This window comes from Protopterus annectens, chromosome 10.part0 (genome assembly GCF_019279795.1).
Source record: "Protopterus annectens isolate FY-2018-M chromosome 10.part0, PAN1.0, whole genome shotgun sequence".
NCBI lineage: Eukaryota > Metazoa > Chordata > Ceratodontiformes > Protopteridae > Protopterus > Protopterus annectens.
Window position 1 is genome coordinate 1810291951 of NC_056744.1, and position 8024 is coordinate 1810299974.

The window sequence follows — 8024 nt, forward strand, 5'->3', positions numbered from 1 at the left end:
GAGAAGCCAAAAGACAGTTTTTTATTAGTGAAAATTATTTTTGGGGATTTTTAAGGATTTATATAGAAAGTTTATACTAGATCAGATCAACAATGTCATTTGCTAAAGTCAGACAGTTTTTGCAGTATTCTGAATGTCAGGCAGAAAAAAGATGCTTTGAAAAAACAGTTTTAGAAATCAAATCAATTGTCATAGTGGCAACACAGGAATGAGAACATATGTGAGGAACAACACTGCAGTTCAAGTCTGTCTGCAGAGTTTTTTTTTTCATCTGTGTTCTTCATACCAAATAAAGTACTGCTATTACACTTTGATTCTATTATAACCCTACAGGTGTCTGTCAGAGTCATGGTGCCAATGTGAGAAAAGTAATCTATGTACTCAAAGCCTGTCACAAGTGGTGTCCCACAGGGCTCAGTCCTGGGTCCACTCTTGTTCGGCATCTACTTTTCTGAAGTACAAGCAAACACAGGAGGGTTATGGCTGACAAAGTTTGCAGATGACTGCAAACTGGGCGCCATAGTCGAAAACACATCTGACACAGATATCCTCCAGAAGGGCCTCACAGAAACGGATAACTGGTGCCAGAGCCATGGCCTGAAGTTAAACGCCAAAAAATGCATAGTCATACCCTTCAGGAAAAACAAGGTTACCCCTAGCTACCATATAGGTGGCAATCCACTGAGCACAGAAAAGTCATCAGGGATCTGGGGACCCAAATTGACAGTAGCCTCGCTTGACACTCATGTTGCTAAAGTAGTTAGGAAAACCTTCTATATGGCCCACCTGATCATGAAGGGATTCACATCTAGATCAAGGGAGGTCATGGGCCCCCTGTACTCATCACTCATTAGACCTATGATTGAGTACAATGCCCCGTTCAGAATGTATCTGACCAGACACCTGCTGCAGCTTGAAAGGCCCCAAAAGTTCCTCACCAAAAGGATAAAGGGTCTCAAAAATATGTCTTATGCTGCCCGACTGAAAGAACTCCAGCTCTATTCAGTCTCATACTGCTTGCTCAGAGGTGACCTGTGCCTGACATATAAGGCCATGTCAAACCCAGATTTGATGAATATGCTTCACCTCAAAAAATCTAGATCCCTCAGAACCACAAGGGCGGGAGACTTAAACCTTGACACGGTTATAAATAGAACGTGCTGGAGGGACAGATTCATCACCCAGAGACTCCCTATGCTGTGGAACAAAATCCCGGCACATGTGAGGCAGAGCACCTCGCTGGCCTTGTTCAAGAGGAATCTTGACCAATGGATGGGAGATCGCAGATATACCCCAGGGATTACTTCAGTGTCACTGCTTGACAGAGGCACAGAAAAATGATAGGCATAGTTTTTATTCAAACTAAAGGGGTGGCGAAAGCCACATAACTATGGGCTAGGCTTATAAATGCCTTTGGGCAGATAGCCTAGTATGAACCTATGAACCTATGTGAAGGTGAGAGTCATTAGTACAGAATATTATTTATGCATGACAACAAGACCCAGAAGAAGTTTGTGCACAGAAATGTCCTGTGCAAAGTAGTGATATAATTATTTGTAAGATTTGATTATTCAAAAATCCCCAAACCAGTGTACACACATAACCAGATAATTAATGATATTATAACAATATATATATATAAAAGTGAAAATGGGTGTCTAAGCAGATGCACGATTACTCTCTATCTGATCTGTATAAAACAGGACAAAGAAATGTTACTGAAAATACTTACATAGTTTATTCATTGTGCATACATACTAATTATTTGTGTTGCATATACTTTCATCCAGTCAAAACACATTTTGTCTCAAAACAAGATAGGTAGAAAGTAAATAAATAGGTGCAATTAATTGGTGTAGCTGTTTTCCTGAATAATGAATAATTAATAAACAATCAAAGATATAAAATCTGTACTTTTCTGGCAACTCATTGAGGGTTAATGCCTCTAAATAATGACATGCATTTCAGTTGCAGACTTTATAGCTTTAAGAACATGTATGTTAACACAAAACCTATTATTCTATCAACTTTCTAAATTCATAAGAGCAATATTTAAAATCTGTCCCTATTTATGGGCCTTTGTAACCCCATTATCTTAGGCTTTGTCCAGATTTCTTGAGCTAAGAAGTTGAGAGGTATGACACAGTGCCGCAGTCTAATTACTGTGTAAAGTAATTGTTTTTTTTATTGAATTACTAAGACTGCAATTCTTTGAATACTTCTTATAGGTTCATAGATTGGTTCAAGGCTATTGGCCCTAGGGTCTATACAAGCCTAGCCATAAAAATTCTCTGGCTATTTCTTCCCACAGTATTTACTTCCCTAGACCCCTGTCTAGCAGGATGACTGATGTTATCCCCGGGGTGAATTTCCTATCTCCCATCCAATCATCAAGGTTCCTTTTGAAGAGGGCCAAAGAGGCACTCTGCTTGACATGTATTGGCAGTCTATTCCAGAGTCTGGGGAGTCTCTGAGTCAGGAACCTCTACCTCCAGCATGTTTTGGTCATTGTGATGACAATGTTTAGATCCCTGGAGTGTGTGGCTCTGAGGGATTGGGATTTCTTTAAGTGTAGCATGTCCAACAGCTCTGGGTTTGACATGGCCTTGTATGTTAAGCAGAGATCGCCTCTGAGTAGATGATATGCAACAGAGTATAGCTGGAGTTTTTTTAGACAGTCAGCATAAGGCATCTGCTTTAGGCCTGTGAAACTTTTAGTTAAGTATTTATGCAGCCTTTCCAGTTGTTGCAGATGTCTTGAGAGGTACATACTAAACAGGGCGTTGTAGTCTATAATGGGCCTAATGAGGGATGAGTACATTGGGACAATGACTTCCTTTTTTCTGAATGAAAAACCCTTAGTGATGAGGTGTGCCACATAGAAGGGTTTCCTGACTGTTGTGGCGATGTGGTTATCGAAGGTGAGACCACTGTCCACCTGTGCCCCTAAGTCTCTTATCACACGTTCGGTGTTTAGTGTACTGCTATGTATGTCGTAATTCATGGGTACATGTTTTTTCCCAAAGGGGATAACTATACATTTCTTGGCATTGAGCTCGAGCCCATGGCTTTGGCACCAAGCATCTGTTTCCGTAAGGCCCTTTTGTAGAATATCCACATCATTTGGGGATTCAATAATGGCTCCCAGTTTGCAGTTATCTGCAAACTTTGTTAGCCAGAGTCCCTTAGTGTTGGCCTGTACTTCAGAGAAGTAGATGCCAAACAAGAGTGGTCCAAGGACTGAACCCTGAGGTACTCCACTTGTAACTTGTCTGGAGCTGGATTTGGAGTCAGCTACTTTTACAGTGTAGGTTCTATCAGTAACCTAGTTGGCAATCCATCAAGTGATGTAGGGATGTATGCCCAGCTTAGTATGTTTATCTATGATTCCAGAGTGGGGGATGGTGTCAAAGGCCTTGGCGAGGTCCAGATAGGCTGTGTGAACTGCCTTACTCTCGTCCACAGCTCTGGAGACTGATTCAAAGAAGTCAATCAGGTTCAATAGACAAGATCAGCCCTTCATGAACCCAAACTGGGTGGGGTCCAGAGTCTGAAGGTTGCCAATGTCTTTGTTTATAAGTTCCATGATAATACGTTCCATGGCCTTGCAGATCAGGCTCATCAGACTGATGGGACTGTAGTTCCCAGGATCCAAGGTAGATCTCCCCTTGTGGAGTGGAATGACTATAGCTGTGCGCCACTCAGTGGGCACAAAGCCTGAGGTGAGGCTATGATTAAACATGACACTCAGGTGATGTGCCAGTTCATTTTGTAGTTCATGCAGTACACAATCATAATAATAACATAATAATAATAATAATAATAATAATAATTATAATAATAATAATAACAATAATAATAATAACAATAATAATAATAATAATAATAATAACAATAATAACATAATAATAATAATACCAATAATAATAATAATAATAATAATAATAATAATAATAATAACAACATAATAATAATAATAATAATAATCCATAAGTTAGGTTTTCTTTACCTGTTTCACAAGAACCATATAATTTCCATCAGAATCCACCACTCACAGCTCATACTTTTGAAGAACATGTGATTTTAAAAGTAGGTTATTATTATAACACCACTGTGGTGCAAGGGAGGCACCAGGCTAAAGAAACCTGGTTTAAAATATGATGCGTTTTTTTTTTTCTTACTGAAGACTGTTGGCACTTTTCTAAACTATTTTTGAACTCTGTTTTTACCAGTATACTTCTGAGAATATCCTATCTTTTCTGATATACACTAACACAAACAAAATCTATTTCATATGTAAAATGTATCTCAGCAAAGAAATTAAGCACACAAGGGGTAGGAAATAAGAGTAAAATGGACTTCAAAGAAGCAGTTCTCCAGAACTGTTAAAATAAGTAGTTGCTAATATGAGAACAGTTAACAGTTGTTGATAAGCTAGTCCATTGTTCCTCTATAAGGGATGTGAACTAATTGAAGTAGATGCAATATAATTACACCTGTTTCTATCTAGCAAATGAAATGTAATGCAATAAATCTGTACATCTAAACCCAGCACTTGCTCAGAACCTCTTGCAGCTGTCCTTGTAGCCACACAAACTGCTAATAGCACAAACAAAACAGCTACAGTACTTAAATACTAAGCACCTATCCAGGCATGTCTAAAGGTCAGTTCCCTACATGTTCTCCTATTAACCTGGTTAGCCTGGACATCCTGAGTCAATGTAGCAACTGCCTCATGTACAGAGATAACTCTCTCCTCCTACCTACTAGCGCATCCACTTGTGAGAGATGCACATACATAACCAAACTGGAAGCCACTCTCTTTCAAACCAAGACTGGGCTAGCCAGTCAAGAGGAGAAGGTAAACACACATTCCACACCACACAGAACACATAGCCCACCAGATCACACACCACCACACCTCTCACATAGTAACAGAAAACACACACCCACTTTTGCGGAGGTTCTCAATAAAAATCTGCCCAAACAGCAAAGACCTCCAAGGCAAAAATGCAAGCAAACGTCTCACCCAAATGCAACTCCTATGACACAGCCCACATAAACAGTGTGCCACTCAACCTAAGCCCCTACATCAAAACAGTCCACCCAACACACTAGTCATTGGTGACTCCATAGTAAGGCACACTGATGTCCCACTCACTAGGCTAAATAAGGAGAAGGTTACAGTCAGCTGCCTGTTGGGTGCCAGGATCCACCATATAACACATGCACTCGGGTCTCGCCACAACAAGTACAAGAATGATTCGGTCATTGTCCATGTTGGTATGAATGACCTAAGACATACCTCCCTGGACTACATGAAAAGAGACATGGAGGAGCTCTCGGATCTTGTAGCCCAGGCAGGTATGACCCTAGTCCTGAGTAGCATACTACCGTCACCTAGAATGATACCACAATACAAGCAGAAAATGATTGACTTCAGCAATTGGCTAAGTTTCTGGTGTCATTCAAAGGGGATCCAATATCTGTCTGCCTGGGATGACATGATCGAAAGACCTCGATGTTTTGCCAGAGACTGCCTGCATCTATCATCCCTGGGATTCCAGATACTGGCAAAGGCTCTTGCCACCCCTATAGTGTCTTTTTTAGGCAATGCCCTGAAGACAAAATTACTACCATAAAAACTGCAAACAATCGCAACCTGAGGGTAATGCTTCTCAATGCTAGAAGTTGAAATCTCAATATGCACTTGCTCGAGTCAATCCTAAAACTCAAGAACATTGACTACTGTGCAGTAACTGAGACCTGGTTCAAGGTTCCAGAGAGCACCCCAGCGTTACCAGGCTACACAGCATATCACACATTCTGACCCCCAAACCTTGACTGAAGCCCCAAAGAAGTGTGGACCGAAGCCACAAAGGAGGTGGCATATCCATCTTCATAAAGGATGCGCACCCCTCCAGACTGGTTGCCCAACATAATGCATCAGAGATACTTCAGGTACAACTAACACTGGATAAAATGGCAATCCAGGTTGTAGCCTGCTCTAGATCCCCCACTATGTCCCAAGATCCCCATTCCACTTTCCTGAACACTCTAGAAAGCATTAGGGTACAACTTAATACCCTTATACTGGGGAACTTCAACTACCCCTCCATTAGCTGGGAAAATTACTCCTGCTCTAACTCATTTGCCCAACAATTTCTGGAATTCATTAACTCCAATGCCCTGGACCAACTCATTCTCACTCCCATCAGAGGCAAAAGCATTCCCCGTCTGGTCATCACTAACATGGGGGACCGCTGCTCTACACCAGTGATCAACTCCTCCCTGGTCATATCTGACCATAAGTTGATCACAGTCGATATCCAAATCCCACCTGCACCCCCCATGAAGGAAACCACAGTCAAAAACTTTTCCAAAGCCAATTTAGTGCTTCTAAAGACAGAAATGTCAAACTTCACGTCACCCACGCAAACAGGGAAAGGGTGTACCGCAGAATCATACACCAAGGCGCTGTATGAACATTTACACAAGTGCATTGATCAGGCCATCCCTAACAGAATCAAGGGCATGTTCTCCAAAAAGAGGAAGCCTACCTGGTGTTCCCCTGCCATTAACAAGCTCTACAACAGAAGAAAAAAACTGTTGCAGGAAAGAGCTAAGTCCCAAGACTGTAAAAATTCCCTTGTAAGTCTCAGCAAAAAACTGAGATCCCTTATAGCCTCCAAAGCTAGTTATGAAAACAAAATTGCTACAGATGCTAAAGATAATAACAAGGCATTCCTTAGTTATGTCAAGAAACTGCATAACAATATGCAGGGGTGCTCTGAGCTACTGCACAATGGCACCACTTATAGTGAGCCAACAGATTGCCATCATCTTGGCAGACAGGTTTAGTGCAAACTTTATCCCCCCACCCCAAAAGGGCCCATCCCAATACCCAAGAAATGCCAAATCCCTAATATCATGGCTGCTCAGGTAGAAGCCACACTATCCAAAGCCAAAAATACAGCCTCCATGGGACCTGATAACATACCTGGCTGTGTGCCACACAAATTACAAATGGAACTGGCACCCCACCTGAGTGCCCTGTTCATCCATAGCCTCACTTCAGGTTTTGTCCCCACTGAATGGTGCACCACTACAGTCATTCCTCTCCTCAAAGGGGGAGTGAATACTGATCCAGGAAATTACTGCCCCATCAGCCTGACAAGCCTGATCTGTAAGGCCATGGAGCGCATCATTATGGACCTCATAAATAAGAATATAGGAAACCTTTAAACCCTGGATTCCTCACAGTTTGGTTTTGTAAAGAGCAGATCATGTCTGCTCAACCTGATAGACTTCTTCGAATTTGTCTCCAGAGCAGTCGATGAAGGCAAGGCAGTCCATATACCCTATCTTGATCTGGCCAAAGCCTTCAACACTATCCCCTACTCAGGGATCATTGACAGACTAACCAACCTAAGCATCAACCTCTACATCATAAGAAGGGTAGCCAACTGGCTCATGGACAGAGCCCACATGGTGAAAGTAGTGGACTCCATATCCGACTACTGGGCAGCCACAAGTGGCATCCCACAAGGATCGGTCCTAGATCCTCTCCTGTTTGGTATATATTTCTCTGAAGTTCAGGCCAAAATCAAAGGACTCTGGTTAACCAAGTTGACAGATGACTGCAAACTAGGAGCCATTACTGACTCTCAAGCTGACATCGACATCCTACAAGAAAGCCTCACTGACACCAATGACTGGTGCCAGAACCATGGTCTTAAGCTCAATGCCAAAAAGTGCATCATCATCTCCTTTGGGGAAAACACGATTCCCATGAACTACCACATTGACATTAGCCCTCTCAACTCCCAAGATGTGATAAGAGATTTAGAGACACAAGTGGATAGCAACCTCTCCTTTGACAACCATGTGGCCACTGCAGTTATAAAGCCCTTCTATGTGGCACACCTCATTGCAAAGAGTTTTTCATCCCGGAAGGAGGTCATAATCCCTTTCTAATCATCTCTCATTAGACTCATTATAGAGTACAATGCCCCATTTATTAA